The 23,485-nt window shown below is 43.6% G+C and overlaps 1 long non-coding RNA gene across 2 annotated transcripts in view; it reads right to left on the bottom strand.

Moving 5' to 3' along the window:
- The window catches only part of LOC139749012 (uncharacterized), a 96,729-nt gene that overhangs the window by 17,376 nt on the left and 55,868 nt on the right, over positions 1–23,485 (bottom strand). The gene's annotated exons all lie outside the window — the stretch shown is intronic.

Raw genomic sequence — 23,485 nt, 5'->3', positions numbered from 1 at the left:
CAGTATACTACGTCGACCATCCGCGGTATGGCAGTATACTACGTCGACCATCCGCTGTATAACAGTATACTACGTCGACCATCCGCGTATAACAGTATACTACGTCGACCATCCGCGTATAACAGTATACTACGTCGACCATCCGCGTATAACAGTATACTACGTCGACCATCCGCGGTATGGCAGTATACTACGTCGACCATCCGCGGTATAACAGTATACTACGTCGACCATCCGCGTATAACAGTATACTACGTCGACCATCCGCTGTATAACAGTATACTACGTCGACCATCCGCGTATAACAGTATACTACGTCGACCATCCGCGTATAACAGTATACTACGTCGACCATCCGCGTATAACAGTATACTACGTCGACCATCCGCGGTATAACAGTATACTACGTCGACCATCCGCGTATAACAGTATACTACGTCGACCATCCGCTGTATAACAGTATACTACGTCGACATCCGCGGTATGGCAGTATACTACGTCGACCATCCGCGTATAACAGTATACTACGTCGACCATCCGCGGTATGGCAGTATACTACGTCGACCATCCGCGTATAACAGTATACTACGTCGACCATCCGCGGTATGGCAGTATACTACGTCGACCATCCGCGGTATGGCAGTATACTACGTCGACCATCCGCGTATAACAGTATACTACGTCGACCATCCGCGTATAACAGTATACTACGTCGACCATCCGCGGTATAACAGTATACTACGTCGACCATCCGCGTATAACAGTATACTACGTCGACCATCCGCGGTATGGCAGTATACTACGTCGACCATCCGCGTATAACAGTATACTACGTCGACCATCCGCGTATAACAGTATACTACGTCGACCATCCGCGTATAACAGTATACTACGTCGACCATCCGCGGTATGGCAGTATACTACGTCGACCATCCGCGTATAACAGTATACTACGTCGACCATCCGCGTATAACAGTATACTACGTCGACCATCCGCGGTATGGCAGTATACTACGTCGACCATCCGCTGTATAACAGTATACTACGTCGACCATCCGCTGTATAACAGTATACTACGTCGACCATCCGCGTATAACAGTATACTACGTCGACCATCCGCGTATAACAGTATACTAACGTCGACTACCCACAATGCATCAGCAATACGTCGACTTATCACGTTACATCAGCAATACGTCGACTTATCACGTTACATCAGCAATACGTCGATTTCCGACGGCATTTTACGTCGACTTGATATATCAGCAATACGTCGATTTCCGACGGCATTTTACGTCGACTTGATATATCAGCAATACGTCGATTTCCGACGGCATTTTACGTCGACTTGATATATCAGCAATACGTCGATTTCCGACGGCATTTTACGTCGACTTGATATATCAGCAATACGTCGACTTATCACGTTACATCAGCAATACGTCGATTTCCGACGGCATTTTACGTCGACTTGATATATCAGCAATACGTCGATTTCCGACGGCATTTTACGTCGACTTGATATATCAGCAATACGTCGATTTCCGACGGCATTTTACGTCGACTTGATATATCAGCAATACGTCGACTTATCACGTTACATCAGCAATACGTCGACTTATCACGTTACATCAGCAATACGTCGATTTCCGACGGCATTTTACGTCGACTTGATATATCAGCAATACGTCGACTTATCACGTTACATCAGCAATACGTCGACTTATCACGTTACATCAGCAATACGTCGACTTATCACGTTACATCAGCAATACGTCGACTTATCACGTTACATCAGCAATACGTCGACTCTCCGCAATATGTCGGTACACTGCGCCGCCTATCCGACCGGTATAACAGTATACTACGTCGACCATCCGCGTATAACAGTATACTACGTCGACCATCCGCGGTATGGCAGTATACTACGTCGACCATCCGCGTATAACAGTATACTACGTCGACCATCCGCGTATAACAGTATACTACGTCGACCATCCGCGTATAACAGTATACTACGTCGACCATCCGCGTATAACAGTATACTACGTCGACCATCCGCTGTATAACAGTATACTACGTCGACCATCCGCGGTATGGCAGTATACTACGTCGACCATCCGCGTATAACAGTATACTACGTCGACCATCCGCGTATAACAGTATACTACGTCGACCATCCGCTGTATAACAGTATACTACGTCGACCATCCGCGTATAACAGTATACTACGTCGACCATCCGCTGTATAACAGTATACTACGTCGACCATCCGCGGTATGGCAGTATACTACGTCGACCATCCGCGTATAACAGTATACTACGTCGACCATCCGCGTATAACAGTATACTACGTCGACCATCCGCGTATAACAGTATACTACGTCGACCATCCGCGTATAACAGTATACTACGTCGACCATCCGCGTATAACAGTATACTACGTCGACCATCCGCTGTATAACAGTATACTACGTCGACCATCCGCGTATAACAGTATACTACGTCGACCATCCGCGTATAACAGTATACTACGTCGACCATCCGCGTATAACAGTATACTACGTCGACCATCCGCTGTATAACAGTATACTACGTCGACCATCCGCGTATAACAGTATACTACGTCGACCATCCGCGTATAACAGTATACTACGTCGACCATCCGCGTATAACAGTATACTACGTCGACCATCCGCGTATAACAGTATACTACGTCGACCATCCGCTGTATAACAGTATACTACGTCGACCATCCGCGTATAACAGTATACTACGTCGACCATCCGCGTATAACAGTATACTACGTCGACCATCCGCGTATAACAGTATACTACGTCGACCATCCGCGGTATGGCAGTATACTACGTCGACCATCCGCGGTATGGCAGTATACTACGTCGACCATCCGCTGTATAACAGTATACTACGTCGACCATCCGCGTATAACAGTATACTACGTCGACCATCCGCGTATAACAGTATACTACGTCGACCATCCGCGTATAACAGTATACTACGTCGACCATCCGCGGTATGGCAGTATACTACGTCGACCATCCGCGTATAACAGTATACTACGTCGACCATCCGCGTATAACAGTATACTACGTCGACCATCCGCTGTATAACAGTATACTACGTCGACCATCCGCGGTATAATAGTATACTACGTCGACCATCCGCGGTATGGCAGTATACTACGTCGACCATCCGCGGTATGGCAGTATACTACGTCGACCATCCGCGGTATGGCAGTATACTACGTCGACCATCCGCGTATAACAGTATACTACGTCGACCATCCGCGTATAACAGTATACTACGTCGACCATCCGCGTATAACAGTATACTACGTCGACCATCCGCGGTATAATAGTATACTACATCGACCATCCGCGGTATAATAGTATACTACATCGACCATCCGCGGTATAATAGTATACTACATCGACCATCCGCGGTATAATAGTATACTACATCGACCATCCGCGGTATAACAGTATACTACGTCGACCATCCGCGGTATGGCAGTATACTACGTCGACCATCCGCGTATAACAGTATACTACGTCGACCATCCGCGGTATGGCAGTATACTACGTCGACCATCCGCGTATAACAGTATACTACGTCGACCATCCGCGTATAACAGTATACTACGTCGACCATCCGCGTATAACAGTATACTACGTCGACCATCCGCGTATAACAGTATACTACGTCGACCATCCGCGTATAACAGTATACTACGTCGACCATCCGCGGTATGGCAGTATACTACGTCGACCATCCGCTGTATAACAGTATACTACGTCGACCATCCGCGGTATGGCAGTATACTACGTCGACCATCCGCGGTATGGCAGTATACTACGTCGACCATCCGCGGTATGGCAGTATACTACGTCGACCATCCGCGGTATGGCAGTATACTACGTCGACCATCCGCGTATAACAGTATACTACGTCGACCATCCGCGGTATAACAGTATACTACGTCGACCATCCGCGGTATGGCAGTATACTACGTCGACCATCCGCGGTATAATAGTATACTACATCGACCATCCGCGGTATAATAGTATACTACATCGACCATCCGCGGTATAACAGTATACTACGTCGACCATCCGCGTATAACAGTATACTACGTCGACCATCCGCTGTATAACAGTATACTACGTCGACATCCGCGGTATGGCAGTATACTACGTCGACCATCCGCGTATAACAGTATACTACGTCGACCATCCGCGTATAACAGTATACTACGTCGACCATCCGCGTATAACAGTATACTACGTCGACCATCCGCGGTATGGCAGTATACTACGTCGACCATCCGCGGTATAACAGTATACTACGTCGACCATCCGCGGTATAATAGTATACTACATCGACCATCCGCGGTATGGCAGTATACTACGTCGACCATCCGCGTATAACAGTATACTACGTCGACCATCCGCTGTATAACAGTATACTACGTCGACCATCCGCGTATAACAGTATACTACGTCGACCATCCGCGTATAACAGTATACTACGTCGACCATCCGCTGTATAACAGTATACTACGTCGACCATCCGCGTATAACAGTATACTACGTCGACATCCGCGGTATGGCAGTATACTACGTCGACCATCCGCGGTATGGCAGTATACTACGTCGACCATCCGCTGTATAACAGTATACTACGTCGACCATCCGCGGTATGGCAGTATACTACGTCGACATCCGCGGTATGGCAGTATACTACGTCGACCATCCGCGGTATGGCAGTATACTACGTCGACCATCCGCGTATAACAGTATACTACGTCGACCATCCGCGTATAACAGTATACTACGTCGACCATCCGCGTATAACAGTATACTACGTCGACCATCCGCGGTATGGCAGTATACTACGTCGACCATCCGCGTATAACAGTATACTACGTCGACCATCCGCGGTATAACAGTATACTACGTCGACCATCCGCGGTATGGCAGTATACTACGTCGACCATCCGCGTATAACAGTATACTACGTCGACATCCGCGGTATGGCAGTATACTACGTCGACCATCCGCGGTATGGCAGTATACTACGTCGACCATCCGCGTATAACAGTATACTACGTCGACCATCCGCGTATAACAGTATACTACGTCGACATCCGCGGTATGGCAGTATACTACGTCGACCATCCGCGATATAGCAGTATACTACGTCGACCATCCGCTGTATAACAGTATACTAACGTCGACTACCCACAATGCATCAGCAATACGTCGACTTATCACGTTACATCAGCAATACGTCGATTTCCGACGGCATTTTACGTCGACTTGATATATCAGCAATACGTCGACTCTCCGCAATATGTCGGTACACTGCGCCGCCTATCCGACCGGTATAACAGTATACTGCGTCGACCATCCGCTGTATAACAGTATACTACGTCGACCATCCGCGATATAGCAGTATACTACGTCGACCATCCGCGGTATAACAGTATACTACGTCGACCATCCGCGGTATAACAGTATACTACGTCGACCATCCGCGGTATAACAGTATACTACGTTGACCATCCACGGTATAGCAGTATACTACATCGACCATCCGCGGTATAACAGTATACTACGTCGACCATCCGCGGTATAATAGTATACTACATCGACCATCCGCGGTATAACAGTATACTACGTCGACCATCCGCGGTATGGCAGTATACTACGTCGACCATCCGCGGTATGGCAGTATACTACGTCGACCATCCGCGGTATGGCAGTATACTACGTCGACATATGCAGTTGGCTTGGGACGAGCAGGACTGGCCAGGGTTATCATATCATACTAGAACACAGCCTGTACGATCAGAGGGTATGCATTATGCCAGCCTGTACGATCAGAGGGTATGCATTATGCCAGCCTGTACGATCAGAGGGTATGCATTATGCCAGCCTGTACGATCAGAGGGTATGCATTATGCCAGCCTGTACGATCAGAGGGTATGCATTATGCCAGCCTGTACGATCAGAGGGTATGCATTATGCCAGCCTGTACGATCAGAGGGTATGCATTATGCCAGCCTGTACGATCAGAGGGTATGCATTATGCCAGCCTGTACGATCAGAGGGTATGCATTATGCCAGCCAGTACGATCAGAGGGTATGCATTATGCCAGCCTGAATCCAAATTAGTGATAATGTAGTTCTAGCCATTTTTGTATCGTCAATGTAATATAGAACTCTAAACCCCCCAGTAATATATGTACGTAACCAGAATCATTTTGTAGCAAGAAGATGGTATATAGTCAATATATAAAGAGGTGTGGTTGACTGGTCTCTCTTGAAAAAGAAAAAAAAATATTTATATATATATATATATATGGCGTCTGATAGCAATTTTGTGTGAGGCTCAAAGTGATATACTTGACTACGCTCTGCGAATCCTATAACCTCTATATTGCGTTGGAGGTCACAAGGCCAAGAGGGAATATGAGAGATGTTTTTTCCCTCGAGATCATTCTGGTACACGGATGTTACGCTTGAATTGCCCCAGAGCATAGCGAAATCGACCTTGTGGGGAATACATGATTAAAAAAAAAAAGACACGACTCATTATGTCCTCATTTGATCACGACTCTTTCCTTGTCAAGCTTAAGTGAATACAGAACTATTAAATTAGAAATATACCCAGACGATTGATAAATGAATCATATATATATATATATATATATATATATATATATATATATATATATATATATATATATATATATATATATATATCAAAATTATATCTATACCATGGGATGAAGAAGCTATGGAGCCCGGCGTTTATATGTGACATTCAAATTCATGGCTTCGAATCCCAGAAACACAAGGTCTCTCCGGCGATGCAATCGGCCTCGCCGCTGGTTGTCGGATCCTCCTGAACACAGTGCAAGGGAAGTCTATACGACTTGTCATGGCTCATTCCAAAGGAATCAGGGAGACTTCGTAACCGGACTAAGAAGCGGGGGAGTGAAAGCGTCCGCGGACGAACGCTGCGCAGAACAAACCAAACAGCGTCCAGCCAGAACAAGCAGGTAAATGATTATATAACGGGTTGATATCTTATATCCTTTCGGTGAAAAAGTGATGTTTTCACAGACGTTGTGCGTTTATAGCTATGCTTTCCTACTGTGTTCCACGTCGACAGAGGTAAGCACCTTGCTAGAACGGCAGATTGGCTATTCACAGAATGCGGTCTATGTCTTCAGCATTGTGGCTTGCCATACCCACAGAGCTGTTCCTTCGGATAAGTGAATATAATTTTGATAATCCACAAATTCTGTTAACCTACACTTAAAAGTTATTGATAGCAACAGTCCTTTGTGAACGGTAAAGATCAGGCACAATCGCGTATATCGGTATGTAACGATGCCTAACTACATTTCAGTTAAGATGTTTAAAACTTCAGTTCTTCTACCAGACATTATTTGATGATGATTGTAGTTCCCAGACATATTTCCTATTCATCTTTAGTAATGGAAATACCAGACAGAGATTTCGGGAGGGGTGGTTTAGACGTCATTCTGAGCTACTAACATTTTTGTTGGTGAAGACTGAGCTCGAAGGGTAAAGCTTTGGGACTCGGGAGACGGGTTCTCAAAAGCCACCACCACGCGGCGTGGAGACAAACTACACTGCCAGCCTAAGCTATATGTCGCTGGGATCCGGCGTTAGCATCGGGTAACGTTTAGCATCGTCTAAATACAGCCATTGTTCCAATTGTAGGTCTCTAGTGACCGATTCTAGTACGAACGGGACGAGATTTTACTTTGCAAATCGTTTTCTTTATTCCATCTGTGTTAGCAGATCGCTACAATCCGATTTTCATCCTCGAGTCGAACTTGTACCATATGTGGTTCTTGGCAGAGCAGCTCTGCTGGCTATGTTATTCCGCGATGCGCCAGACACACAGAGCGACCCTGTGAATAGCAGCCTTTCTAGTACATTTCCATGAATATGAATGTGTACATCAGCTGAGAATGTTTATATATGAGTTACAAATGTATGATGCTATATAGAAGTGCGATACATAAAGAACATTCTTCAACGTATCCCAAAATGAAAAAGATGTTGATACATGTTCTGTATCATTAGATACCATAGTTGCTAAGATGTGGTTCTTATTAAAGAACAGCAAGTGAATAAAGAAAAGTGACTGTGAATGACACCCCTTCATCAAATGTGTGAAGGATGAATGATTTGTAGAATATTGTAGAACAGAAAAAGTAGCTATTTTCAGAATGGACAGTATCTAAGTGTGGTGGTGACGTTTTTAGGTAGCCAAGAAATGTCTATCTATTCTGTGAAACTGTAAATTCGATATAGAGTATATTTTAGCCTACTGATGTTGTACTATCATAGAAGCATTGTCCTTTAATAGACATCTACATTTTTTTTTTTTCACATCTTGAAGAATTTGAAAGCTAGGAAAATACCATTCTGAAACATGAATTTTTAGAAACATTATTTGTTTCCCGGAGGAAAGCGAAATAAGAGTTACGATGTTTGTGAAAGATAGTTTAGAATGGTTCTCCTGGATTTCAAAAACTCTTGGCGGAATTCGAGAAAGGATCTGAACATGACTCGAGGTCGAGTGTAGCCTCTACATCTCCTCCAAGCTCGCTACTCAGATCCGGAAACTTAGGAGTCACCGGGAGAGTTTCCGGAGAAAAAACGCCGGTTCTGTCTCATTGACATTTTGAACTTAATTTTTTTTAAGAACATTTCTACGTGTCGGGAAAAAAAAATGGCATACGAGTAGAATCTGTTGGAAAATACTGATTTAGTCAACGTAAAGATAGCAAATGTAGGAATCAAAATAACACGTGATGAAATACAGAGTTAAACAAAACGAAGATACTAGTTAAAGACGAAAATCAATAGCGCTAAGAACATATCTTATTTTACCTATTATTTTATTTCTGTCTCATTTAAGGTTCTGTCTCTGGTCTCGTAGTACGAAGACATTTTTTTCTATACGTACTGAGGATTCATTGGAACTATATAGAAAGGAGAGAGAGAGAGAGAGGAGATTACCTCTGTGATAGAATTCAAGTTTGTTGGTTCGTCTTCTTTGACTTCCTCTCTATCTCACATGAACCAGTATAATCGATAACTCTAAAGACCTCAGTGACTTATGCCTAAGATAACCCGACCAGCTCTCCGTGTTGCGAACGCTTAGAAAGATACGATAACCCCTGAACACGACAGTACGATACCCTCCCCGTGCACGACAATACCATACCTCCTTAGCACGGCAGTACGATTCCCCCATGCACGACAATACGATACTCCCTGAACACGACGGTACGATACCCCCTGAACACGACGGTACGATATCCCCGTGCAAGACAATACGATACCCCCCCCAACACGACGGTACCATATCCCCCGTGCACGACAATACCATATCCCCTGAGAACGACAGTACGATACCCCCGTGCAAGACAATACGATACCCCCCGAACACGACGGTACGATATCCCCCGTGCACGACAATACCATACCCCTGAGCACGACAATACGATACCCCCCGAGCACGACGGTACGACCTTAAAGCACGTCGGGCATGACCTTTGAGGTATGACGCTTACACCATTCACTCAACCCTTAAATGCGAGTTTAAGTCACAAATTCGTACCCAGTGTTGTTAAGTACATCTGTGCGTGGTCAAGGGCCGTACCGCCAATCATCGAGGTCTCCGGAGTTATCGAGAATGCTAATGACCTTCTTCCTTCTATATACACTACAGAGTTATACTGACTCACAAAGTTATGCTGGCCCTCAAAGTTAATAATCCCTCGAGGGGGAGGTTATCTTCACCACCTGCTCGAGGGTCGGAATCCAAAGCTATAGGCAACTGGAGAGCCATAGTGAGTGTTGGAGTATTTGATCATTCGGTATCATAAATAGTTCCTCTCTCTCTCTCTCTCTCTCTCTCTCTCTCTCTCTCTCTCTCTCTCTCTCTCTCTCTCTCTCTCTCCTTCCAGTAGCCTATACATTTCGTAATACTGAACCTTCATACATCCCATTACAACTGAAAAGATTCGAGCGTTTGATCGTCAGAAATCAATAGATTCGAATTCTTCTTAAACGACCAATTTAGTATTCAATCGCAGTAGCTATAGACTCAGTGACGCATATGTGCCAAATCTAAAACAATATCTTCCATAACGAAAGCATCATGAACGCTTAGTCGAAACAAACACATTGTCTTTTTATTCCTCCATCTCGGTGATCAAGTCATGTTTATCCGTCTCGCATTTTCCCGACTGACCACGAAGGCCGAGCTCGTCAAAGGAATTCTGGTCCGCATCCTCAAAAAGCTCAACAGAAAGATACGTCAGCCATGTGGTGGCTGACGCCAGATGTAAATAACACCTGTGTCTGTTTCCTTCATAGAGAATATGGATCACTGAGGGACACTTGCCATCCAAGAGCTCCTTTAACGAGTACAACCGACTCGGTAGCGGCAAATGCTTCAAGAAATATTTCTCACAAAAAAAAAAAAAAAAAACCGGAGTATTGGAGAAATCTGTGAAAAAATATAAATATGAGAAATTGTGTATGTTGGCTAGATGTTTTGTATGGGACAGTGGCCGCTGTATGTGTATGGAATAATAAAGTGTTGTGTTGTAATATAGCTCGAGTTGTTATTTTCCCAAAAACTGCAAATGGTAATGATCAAATTATTCAAAGAATTTTAAGCCTCTGTTTCATAAAGAATGGATCAGAGCTCCAGTATAAGCTACAGCTTGAAATGAATCGTCAAACATGGATTTTACAAAAATAATTTAGGCTGACTGAAGGCTTCTTCTGTGAGTTACATAGCTTTGGAATCTGGCGTCTGAATCACCAAAGCTGTGTGATACAGAATGTCTTATGACCTTTCCTGTGAGATCAGAAAAAAAACATGCTGATAAAGGGTGCTAATCTCTCAGAAATGTTCTAATACATTTTTTTATCCAATAAGACCAACACTGCCTAGATTTAGGTCTCTCTTGGTCGATTGTCTTGTCATTATCAGTTTAGATATTATGATCAGACTTTCTTCGACCTCAAGACTTTGTGTTCTGTATACTTGTGATGTCTTAAGAGGGTGTGATAGACAGGGATGTGTACTGAACCAAGTAACTGAAGAGTGTGTTAGGATGGAAGATGTAGAGAACCAAACGCCATCTTATGTGTGAAATGAATAACATTACCAACACATGACTTTAGAATCAGCCAAAAAGAAATAAAATCTTTCGACCTATTCTACCTGCGCCCAGGGAATCTTTTCCTAGATCATGAAACGATGGAAGGAAGAGTTCAGGAAAATGGAAAAGGACCACATCATGGCAGAGATGAGTGTGAACGTTTCGCAGTGGTGTTAGGTAGAGAGGAAATGGCATGTGTGTGAAGGCAGTTGTGAAAGAGATGAAAGTGACCAAGTTTGGAAACGAAACCTGACAGAGATACCAAGAGAAAAGTTGACCAGAGCAGCATAGGGTGATGGTGGACTGAACAAGGGAAGTAGGAGAGGAGTGGAAGGTATATAGGAAAGCAGTGCTTACGAGGGCGGGTGAAGTGTGTGGCATGCAAAAAGTGGGATGTCTGCATATGAGAAAAGGTGTGGGTGGTGGGTCAAAGAAGTGATATTGTTATGGACGATAATGTATGGACGATATCTGGAGAGAAGGTGTGCAAGTGATTAGGAGGACTGAATAAGAAAGTGGTACGATGTCATGAAACTGGAAAATAATGAAAAAGAGTAAATGAGAGATGGGGTGAAATAGTATCAAACTACAGAGAGAATAAGATAATGTTTCAGAAAGAAGTGAACAGCATGAGGGGAATAAGCGAATAAAAGAGCTACTGTGAAGGGAGCTAATGGTGATGTGGTAAAGCCCGTGAACACAAAGCAAAGGAAGAGAATGGATATGTTGGCAATGAAGTGCCTGAGAGCGTTATGTGGTAGGTGGTGGTGCGATTGTGTAAGGAATAACAGTGCATAACAGATGTGTCAGTAAGCGCAGTTTGGCAGGGCGAACTGGGCAGTTCGCTTTGAAATGGTTCAGACATATGGAGAAGATGAGCGAAGTAGGACTAGTTAGGAGGACACTGATTTACAACAGGAAAACAACAGTGATGCTAAAATGAAACATTGAAAGATAGCACTTCCCAGTGATTACATTTAATCATATTCCATCTAGTGATAACGCATATGATTAACTCTTAGTAAGCATATGAATATGAACAGGTTAATCATATCTAAGATAAATGAATTTATTACAAAACTCACGTGTCTTATGAAAAGTGTCTTATGAAAAAGACGTGAAGTGTTGAATGTAGGAACGTTCACAGAAGATAGTTCAGACTCTACAAACTTAAGAAGATAAAATCCAATGGATCTCCTTGTGATGGGAACGACCCAGCGCCTCGGAACTTAACCTTTGACCTTCCAGAATGGCGGTCCATGGATTTCCAGGATTTCCCACCCGGAATATGTCCCGAAAGTTTAGCGAGACAGTGGCTCTAGGCGTTTGGCAGTTCAGGCTACATGAGGCAGCCAGAGTTACAAGAGAGTCAACTACACATTCAAGTAATTTTGAAGGCTCTTAAAGACAAAGGAAGGCTAAGGTGGCCTTAGTGTATCCTTCTCGTTTCTGTTGTTGATAAACGTTTACATGTTTAGTTAAGGTGCTCAGCTACAGGTCAGGAGTCTGCATAGACTAAGGGCTCACCCTGCAACGTATAGTGGTCAAAGGCTAAGACCAGCTGTGTGCCTAGCCAAGGATCCGCACGGCAATGTACAGTGGCCAAGGGCCACGATCAACAACGGCAGTGGACGACAAGCGACGACACTGGACGATAAGCGACGACACTTGACGACCAGCAACGATAATGGACGACCCACGATGACGCCGGACGACCAGCTGCGATATCGGACGACAAGCAACGACACCGGACGACCAATGACGACACTGGACGAGCCCCTGTACCCGCGCAGTTAAGGCTGGACAGCCATCCTGATAAACCATGGAATATTAGCGAACTTCGTCGAAATCTAAAACATATCCTCCCAAAGTTTGATAATTCCTATGGTGTTTTGTTGGCGGTATTTGAGAAATTAATTTCGCTTTGTTTATACACGGCGTAGCTCAGCTGAGGATTATAATACAGGCAGGTGTTTCTCTTCATGAAAGACAGTAAACAATGGTGGTGGTGCCATTGTAAATATGGTAGTCTTTCAACAGATAACCTCGTCAGAGACCATTAGGTCTTTTGGCTTTTCCATGTACTTATATATATATATATATATATATATATATATATATATATATATACACACTTCCACATATTGCGAAGTTCACAATTGGTTACCTTCATGTCTCTCTCTCTACACTATGGTAGTAGATCTCGCTGTACAGAGACGTCTCCACCTTGTCTTTAGAGCACCCGAGACCTAAACGCTGGCTTCAATTTTTGGTTTATTTTCCTCTTGTCTTACCAGCGCAAATCTGAACTCTCTCACCAGCACATGGGGGGCACGGTAGTATCGACCTTCATCCCTTGATGGCGGAGAGAGGATTCAATCCTAGTGTCGTGTCTCCATAAGATCTAATATCCTCCATCATCGTGAAGGTTTTGAGGTGAATATCGCGCTATCTGCCACGGTCCCCTGCTGGTTTGGAGCGATTTCATGGGTGGTTAGTGATCATACGCCACTCTTCACCGCTGAATATCCGCTCCGTTTAGTTTTTTGTATAGTCATTGCCACGCAGAGATAGAGTAGGGAAAGGATGTGTATCGAAACTGAGAAAAATGAGCCGAGAACTAATGAAGATTCGTTAGCAGTACGTGACGGAGTGTGAAACAATTCTTCGCTCCTGTTGGCAAACAAGACTCGCGATTAAGGTACATTATCCGCAACAGAATTATGAAGCAAATCATACGGCAAGTCCTGATAAGGGTTATCTAAAGAATGATATAGATACCTAAACATTTGATAATAAAGCTCTTAAAATCTCTTTTTACAAAGTTTTTTTTTTCATATAGGACTGGAAGTTCGCCAATATATCGCCGATATACAAAGGTAATAAGTCCCTGCCGTGAATTTTTCCCCCCTTCGCCTGCTGTCCTTGGTTAGCAGTCTTATGAGAACAAATACTTAAGGTATTGTAGATTACTTGACTTAGGTCTCAGAGGATCAACATTTGAACACGGGTTCGTAACAGTTCTCGACGGAATTGATGACGTCCGACAAATCTACTTTATTACACATTTTCATGATGTAATCACTATGTATTTGGGTTTTATATAAGTTTTATACAAGCTTTATCGTCAAGACTGAACACACACAATGTGGATCATGACACGGAAGACGCCTCTTAAATACACACATTAAGAAGCCACACAGAGAGATATGTCACCGAACTGGCGAGGTTAAACAAGAGAGTATTAGGTTCAGACAACATTGTCTCCCCGGCAGATGGACTAGTGTGTGACAGGCTTCGAGGATAATGCATTAGAGGAGGCAATACCTCGACTGAATCCTCAAAAAGCCGCCGAAATCAGCTATCACCAAATACTGTTTTACTTTAGTAAGCTCGTCTGCGTCTGTATAGGTTAGCTGTATGGGATATTATCAAAGTCCTCCGGACATTACCTTAACGTAAACTACCATGTCCTCTGCTCCTGTTGTAAAATGATAGGGAGAAAGAGCCTTTTTGATCTGTCCTGGTCTCTCTCTCTCTCTCTCTCTCTCTCTCTCTCTCTCTCTCTCTCTCTCTCTCTCTCATGTGGCTCTCCAGCGTGCCTCCCACGCACCCCCAGCACACTACGCCCAGGATATGTCATTACCTTGAACTGAAGCCGCAGAGGCTTAACAAAGTTCGCCCACGACTTCACACAGGCAATTCAGATCACCAGGGGCCATCCATCCCCTCACTTCCTCATATAGTACCCACCTCGCCCGGAAACCTCGTCCCAGCTCATGATACAGAATCGATAACGTATCAGTAATTGCGATGTATCAACTTGCTTACCAATGATATCATGGGGATTTTAGTCCACCCACGAGATGAAAATATATATATATATATATATATATATATATATATAAATCTTCTAATTACATCTGCCGAACGAGAATCAAGACTTAAAACGGGTCGATCAGTTACCGACTTCAGTCTCTCCTCGCACCAGCCGCAAAGCGATTCCAAAACATCATCTGTGCCATTCCAGCAAACATTACTGGTGCTACGCATGACCTGTGGTACTGAAGATTCTTCGCCTAGCTTAAGGAACTTAGAATCCACAGAAATATCCCATATTATCTAATAGGCCATCGCCATAGAAGAAGCTCTTACGGTGGTGGGAAAAAGAAAGGAGCATCAGAAAACCGACCAACAAGGTTGGTGGTGTACCCCAGGGTGGTGTTTTGGGCTCTAATTTGATATTTCTGAACTGATCACTTGAACTTGGCCCTCAAAGCCAACCCATTTACATATATGGCAGTGCTCAAACCTTCTCTTTTGAAAGCGACAGAGACGCATACTGCAACAGACAAATGCTCAAAGCACACATGGCGGTCAGAGGTTAAGTGTTAGCAAGGAGAAATCATGAGGAATTGTTAGAAGTGAGGCAGGCGCAGGTGAGGCGTGTGGGTAAAGCCGGTAGGTGAGGGGTGGAAGGTTGGTATGGGTGAGGGTCCCATAATTTTTTGCCGGAAAACCTTCTTGAAAAGTTGGAAAGGGCAGGTGACCTGAGCAGATAGATGGAGCGAGTGGGTGAATGCAGTGAGGCAGGAGGGTGGTGATAACTCAGTTACATGCTGAGTAAATAGGAGACTCTGATCAGAGCCAGTGGAGGGGCTGCGTTGATGGGTAATGGATCAGTTGCGCGAGTGAAATGGGTAAGGCGAGTAGGATAGGTGACTGGTAAGACTGGTAGCTGGAAAACAAGACTAGGGTGAGTAAGTGGATGTGTCAGCAGGTGAGTGGATGAGTCGGTGGGTGAGGCAGGGGGGAGGGGGGGGACAGAAAATGTGTGTGGGATATCCATGTCTCGCAAATGGTCGGAAAATGAGAACGAATGGTGGAAGGAGTGAGAGATGAATAGCAATTACAGGCAATTAGAGAGAGAGAGAGAGAGAGAGAGAGAGAGAGAGAGAGAGGGGGGGGAGTGGGGAGCTACAGAGATCCTATGCGGCTTAAAGAGACAGTGTCACCAGTCAAGCAGGAGCTTCTGGTTTTACAACCCGGCAAAAAAGATGCAATTATGTGCAGACATTCTTCGGTTACGAATGGCATGTTCAGCAGGGACGATAGATCTCTCTCTCTCTCTCTCTCTCTCTCTCTCTCACACACACACACACACACACACAATCAAATTCACGTCCACCAGAGAGAGAGAGAGAGAGAGAGAGAGAGAGAGAGAAATCCGCCACATACGTTTGACAACATCCTGGTTTGCGGACGATGATGGATGGGCTGGTCTTGTGCTGCGAAAGTAATGACTCATTTGTACGTCCGAGTGAGAGCGTGCCGGGAGTATATACTCGCTCACAATGCCTGAGAATCAAGAATAATTCAGTGGCAGCAAACATTTTTTTTTTCTTTTTTGGCGAAGCGATGATCACATTGCGGTTTTTTCTCATGATCGCTCTTCCTACTCTGTTCACTCGCTAATATATATATATATATATATATATATATATATATATATATATATAAATATATATATATATATATATATATATATATATATATATATATATATATATATATATATATATATATTTATTCATAATTAACCTCAACGCTGCCAATTGAAGACTTACAACAAGAGTTCATAAACTACGAGAAGGTCCACAATGTTGGGAATGTTGCCCCCCTCCCTCCACCTTTTATGGTCGCTGGCTAATTTGTGCCCTGCCACATGGCTCGTCCTGCCTTGTTCCCCACTCCATCCGTTTGATGGCTAACTTGTTCTCTCCCACAATTGCCCTTCCTACTTCGATTCTTCATTCTCTGATGCAAGTTATTTCATAAACCAAGATCCTCTAAGAGTAAATGTAATATGCATAAAAAAAAACACAAACTTATCACGATATTATGAAAATCATGGCATCTTGAGTAAATGCTGAAGACGCTGGTAGGCTATGGAGCCCATAGTCTAGTCCTCTTGTGTCCATCTTCAGTACAAGCGACAGAGGTTCGATTCCTGTTGTCAGAAGTTTTATATATATATAGGGGAGAAAGAATACTTCCCACGTATTCCCTGCGTGTCGTAGGAGGCGACTAAAAGGGGAGGGAGCGGGGGGCTGGAAATCCTCCCCTCTCGCTTTTTTAATTTTCCAAAAGATGGAACAGAGAAGGGGGCCAGGTGAGGATATTCCCTCAAAGGCCCAGTCTTCTGTTCTCAACGCTACCTCGCTAACGCGGAAAATGGCGAATAGTATGAAAGAATATATATATATATATATATATATATATATATATATATATATATATATATATATATATATATATATATACAATCAGAGATGCGTTGATAAATATATCAAAGTTCTAATATTTGATGAGCCGTCTTTCCAATTATCAGATTCATTAACTCAGGTTAAAAGTGTTCGTCTTCAAAGACAAAACAAACATGACGGTGCGGGATGGCGTGGAGGAGGGAGGGAGGGAGGGAGGGAAACCTTTCATCTTCCATTTCATTAAGCTGTTTATCCTCGCAGGAAGCATGGTAGCTGTAGGAGTTACCGGGATGCTACAGTCATCTACAAGACGGGCAGTACTCGAATGTACAGTCACTACCGGGCTCCTCCTGCTCGAGATTTACGCAATTGGAGAGCCACCTTTGGTGTGGCTTGTGACGTCATCTGTTGACTCGAGTGCGCTGTCGGTCAAAGACCTACTGAAAGTAGCGCAAAAACTGGAAATGTAGTATGGGATACCACCCCATCACCTAAACAGTAGAAAGAATCACATCCGACATCGAGCGTTCCTGTTACCCGTCAATGGAAATGAGACTCCCGTAAATAAACGGCAGAGAGTCAAAGCCATAGAAAACGGCATCCAATCAGGGATCCGTTCTGTCCTCTTGTCACAGACAATACATTGTCTACGCCAGGCGCTTCGGACTGCCTCCGGGTTCAAAGGTCACCCTTATCTCTCGAGTCTGACCAGTCGTTGTGGCGCCTGTAAGATACATACAGTCTTGTATACTTCATTCAGTCCAGGTTCCAAAAGGCTGTATTCAGTGTTGGGTTTTAAGGAGCGCTCGGTTCATGATTAGTGAATACTGCTGTTAGATGTTAGAAAAGATTGGTTCCAATCTCGACCTTGTCATCAAATATCTATTATGCTATTTCTTCCTACATTTGTGTCGTGTAATGTGTTTTATATATATATATATATATATATATATATATATATATATATATATATATATATATATATATATATATATTATTCTAATGGCTATAAGCTACAGTGAATTATTAAGCCCAAATCCATACCATTCGTCAACACAAAAAAAAATCCCCGAAAAACACTTTACCTTCTTTATTACTTGCTGGGTCAGACTTTATTGACAATATGCAAATTTCTCGTATCAAACACTGTTACGGAAACGCTTAAATGTTTTAGTAACAACACCGAGCGAAAGATACTGGCGAATAACACTCGCGTAGTATTTGGTGTCATGTGAAACAAAGTGAAGCATTTGAACGGTGATGTGCGAAGCTTCGTTCATCCCAGCCAAACGGAACACCTCGTGGAATAAGCTGGTTGGCCCGGTTTGGTCTAGGTTATTAGACCTAACGACTGTCAGGGTCACTCAATGGGGTCAAGGACATTTCACAAACTATCGTAATGACTTCATCCCTTCCGAGATTCAAGGTCCACGACACACCCTCACCGGGTGTATTGTCATTGTGGAGCAGTTTGAGCGATGACGAAGTGAATGCAAATACCAGACCAGTGGAATATCAGACACGTCTGTGATAAAGATGTAGTGATAAGAGCGGTGGGATCCCATGTGTTGCTAAGATGTACACACACACTATATATATATATATCCCTCTAATCATTACAAATGGAAAGTATTTCATATAATACTCCATGGCTCCTAAGTTTACAAACTGATGTGCAACGAGAGGTTCTAGTATTTCTGTTGCGTTGGTCAGGACAACCAGGTGGTGATGATACTGGGAGACAACAGTACAAGCACAACATGAGGGGAGGGACGATCGCTCCAAGCAAATATAGAGCAAGCGAGCAGGCAGGCAGGCGTGCGTGCGTGCTTGCTGGCTGCCTGCTTCTCCCACTACCCATGTTTCCCGCATACCCCACAAGCATACCGGCCCTGGCCACTCATTATAAGCCCGGCAATCAACACACTCTCTCTCTCTCTCTCTCTCTCTCTCTCTCTCTCTCTCTCTCTCTCTCTCCATGCCATCATTATTCTGGTAGTTTATCCTGTCACATCGTGTGGTTGTACACTCCTGGTTGCTGCATAGGGACTTTTCACATGTCTTGGTTTTGTCATTTCCAGTGATCTGGCTTGTAGGAACAGTTGGCCAGTCGTTTGAAGAGAGTCATCTGCGCCACACTGAGACTCTCTTGTCCTCCTCATCTTCCTCTTGACCAGTGTAGGTAGCTCGAGAAATTTTCCCTCCTTGCTGTCTATAACCCTCTACTTCTAGTATCATTTTTCGTCCCTCACTGCTTATCTCTTACGACAGCATTCCCCTTAAGTAATGCAGACCAGGTTAATGGAGAGGTTTTCTAGTATCCGGTACAACAAATTAAGGTAATAAGGAGAACAGAAACCACGTCAAAAAGGTGCTTAGCTGGGAACATGCTGTCAAATTCAGCTCAAGATGCATAAAGGAGAACCTGTTCCCGTATTCACTATATATATATATATATATATATATATATATATATATATATATATATATATATATATATATATATATATATTGTGTCTTCATCTTTCCCGCATTAGCAAGTAGCGCCAGAAAAATGAGCCATATAGAAAAACAATCCTCTGTTTCTTCTTCTGTTCCACTTTCAGGAGAGTGTGATACACAAGTGTAGGCTTTCCAGACGATCTATGGCTCCACAACCATCCCACACGAACCAGAGGACACAACACACATCCCAGATCCCGACCACAGAACCGTCTCTCAGCACTGTACCTCTTCTTCCCTTTCATGAACTCATTGGCTCAAGCTACATGTTGAGGCAGACCATGGTAGTCTGACCCGCGCAGCATCCTCAGCATTCCAGACAACTGCTCAAACTCTCAGTCAGTCGTATATGGAGTATCTATTCAGCTTGATCATTTATTCAGCTTGATCATTTATTCAGCTTGATCATTTATCTATACTTAACGAAAAGGACGGAACAAAATACCATTTTGTTCTCTTTTAGTGTCTTTTCGGGAATTTATTCCATGGTTATCCCATGGTATTTTGTGAGATCTTATGATAGTAATCTACTTTGTCTACTACCCATAGAGATGGTTCCATAATGAGTCTTCTAAGACGTCCTTGTCCTTACATAATGTTCTCCCACAGTATCTCATAATACGCCCACAGTATCTTATAGTACGCATGGAGTTTCTTCCCAGCATTCCATTGTGGCCTCCTACAGTGGCGTATCATATACCACTACGTCCTCAAATGGCGTGGGTTGGCATACGATACCTCTCTTAACATGGCGCACTTCCCTGTGGCGATAGTGATACACAGAAGAGCTAGTGGTGTCTCCCTCTGCTTGACCTATGATTAACTTCTTTTTTCCTCACTTTGCAACGACCCGGCACCGACGATGAAGCGAGGATCGCATTAATTCCCTCAGCCACAGTTTGCCTGCCCGAGATAAACAGATGTATAAATCTAGCAGACAATTTTCGCAGTGCAGCTTTAACACACCTCTGAATATGTTGGCTTCCCAGTGTGGGCGGAGGGACTAAGTGGCCTGTGCAATTCTGTGGGTTCCGCGTTTAAAGTTTCTGGATCACCCGAAACTTTGGCGAATAAGATTAAATGCTCGTTTCTTTTGCATTCAGGTCGACTCTCTGTTGTAAACGACTGTTTTATCCAAGTTCAGTAGAGATGCTCGAGTCAAGAAACACTTTTTTATGAACTTTTATTATTATCTTTTATGGTAACCAAGACGGCACGCTTAACAATGCTCTTGCAATTATATATATATATATATATATATATATATATATATATATATATATATATATATATATATATATATATTTGTGTGTGTGTGTGTGTGTGTGTGTGTGTGTGTGTATAATATCCTGAGCTAAGTAATCATTTTATTGACTTCTAGAGGAGGATGAGCACCTGGGTCAACTGCGGACAGGTTAAAATAACTGGCTGGTTACAGAAATGACAGTACAGTGCTTAACCCCATTTTTATAACTATAAAGGAATCCCGATTATAAAAGTTGAATATGTGCGTTTTTCTCTCTCTTTCTTGACGTGTTCCTTTAAAAGTGCATCGGCAGATCTGGGTCAAGTCATGTCATAAAACTTACTTTTGAATTATCAGAATTGAAATTATAGTCGATCCAGAAATCAATGAATAAAAAGATTATCGAAAAAAAGAATAAGAAGCGATTCCATGAAAACCTTTGACGAAACCAACTTGAATATCTCTACTTCTTGGTGGATTTATCAAACTGAATTATGATACTTGATGTCCCAGAAAAGACATCATTTCACCGGAACCTGGCAACAAAGTGGTCGTGACCTTCGCCTCGACGAAAAGACAGACAGAAAGACACCATTGTCCTCCCTCAGAGAGAGAGAGAGAGAGAGAGAGAGAGAGAGAGAAACGTAAATCTAAAGACCTTCTTCCTCCTCCGTTTCGAAGGTCAATACGTATTACCTTCGCCAGGCTGCACCCACAAATGCCTTCCCTTTGACATTGGGCCAACCAGACGCTGAGGATTTCGCTCCTCTCCTCAACGGACAACCTTCTGTGCTTCGGGGATCACCTCACTGATAAAGCTACTCAAAGGTTTATCTCAAGACTATCAGCTTTATCAGATAGACTTAGTATTCTCTTAGGCGTCTGCTAAGTTTAAGAGACTCGGGAGATATCAAAGGTTTTGACGAGGAGGTACGTCAGGAGTGGTGGTGGAGGTGAGCTGTTCTGGACGGCATGTGTGGTATACCTACGAGTAATGTGTGTTATATCTTTTGTCTGCTCAGCTCTGAGCTCTTGCACGAACGACCTTGAGCTATCATTTTGGCGTGGCTTTTACACGCCAGTAATTCTATTCTAGATCCAATAACAGAACAAAAAAAAGAACGCGATCATATGTACTACAGCCAGACGTTTTTAGAAAAAAAGAAAAGTCGGTTCCCTAACGATCCTTTGTGCCGCCCACAGCCCATGGACCTCTGGGTCCGGCGGCCTAACCAGCCTCGGTGAGTACTCCCTGCTCTGCTCTCCCCTCCCAATCTGGGTCAGTCGACCTGTCTCCCTCCCTCTCTACCCGACTAGTCGGCACTACACGCTCCTTTCACATTAACAGACCATGACCTCATTCTAACGGCCATAACGTCATTATTCGTCACTTTTATGTCCCTCTCTGTCACCCACCCCCTTCTCACCTCCCTCCCGCCCTGCCCCTCACCCACAACCCCTCTGTCCACACTGGAGTCCTGTGTAATGTCACGCCTGATGTAACGAGCTACGCTGATCCAACACTAGATTTAGAACATCTTCGAGTCCTAAGTTCCTCCGAGATGCGATCGTTGTCCACGACCATCTTGGACGAAAGCTGAAGATGAATCGCTTTATTATCCACCAGCGCCTCTGGCTGCGTTATAAAACGGGTCGGTACGATAACGAAGGCGAGTATTTATCATTATATATAACCCAGGACTCGTGTTATGGGGCTCCTGCACATTCGAGGATACGTTCCGCTCGGGAAGGGGGTAACGTGGGTTCCTTTAAACCAGGAAGGTTCTCGATGACACTCTGCACTCTTTTCGCCCGCTGACACACATATATATATATATATATATATATATATATATATATATATATATATATATATATATGCAGAAACACCACTAGCAAAAGGAAGCACGAGAATCCTTAGCGCTTTCGTGTATTACCATTTCAGAGGACTAGTTAGAAAGAGAAAAATGGATGCAGTATAGATTATGTATACAGAACCGGAGGAGACATGGATAGGGGTCAAGTGCCCTCGTAATTAGTGAAAGGCGAGTGAGGCACAAGGGTCTGTGTGATCCAACCTCTACCTGACCTTGACCGGGATATATATATATATATATATATATATATATATATATATATATATATATATACACACTTTAATCATGAAGGCCATATTGATAAGCTTTGATCCAGGAAAGATTACAGGTTAATGTGGAGAGA

This window comes from Panulirus ornatus, chromosome 6 (genome assembly GCF_036320965.1).
Source record: "Panulirus ornatus isolate Po-2019 chromosome 6, ASM3632096v1, whole genome shotgun sequence".
Classification (NCBI taxonomy): Eukaryota; Metazoa; Arthropoda; class Malacostraca; order Decapoda; family Palinuridae; genus Panulirus; species Panulirus ornatus.
Note: the sequence above shows the minus strand (reverse complement) of the source record. Positions and strands in the feature narration are given on the sequence as shown.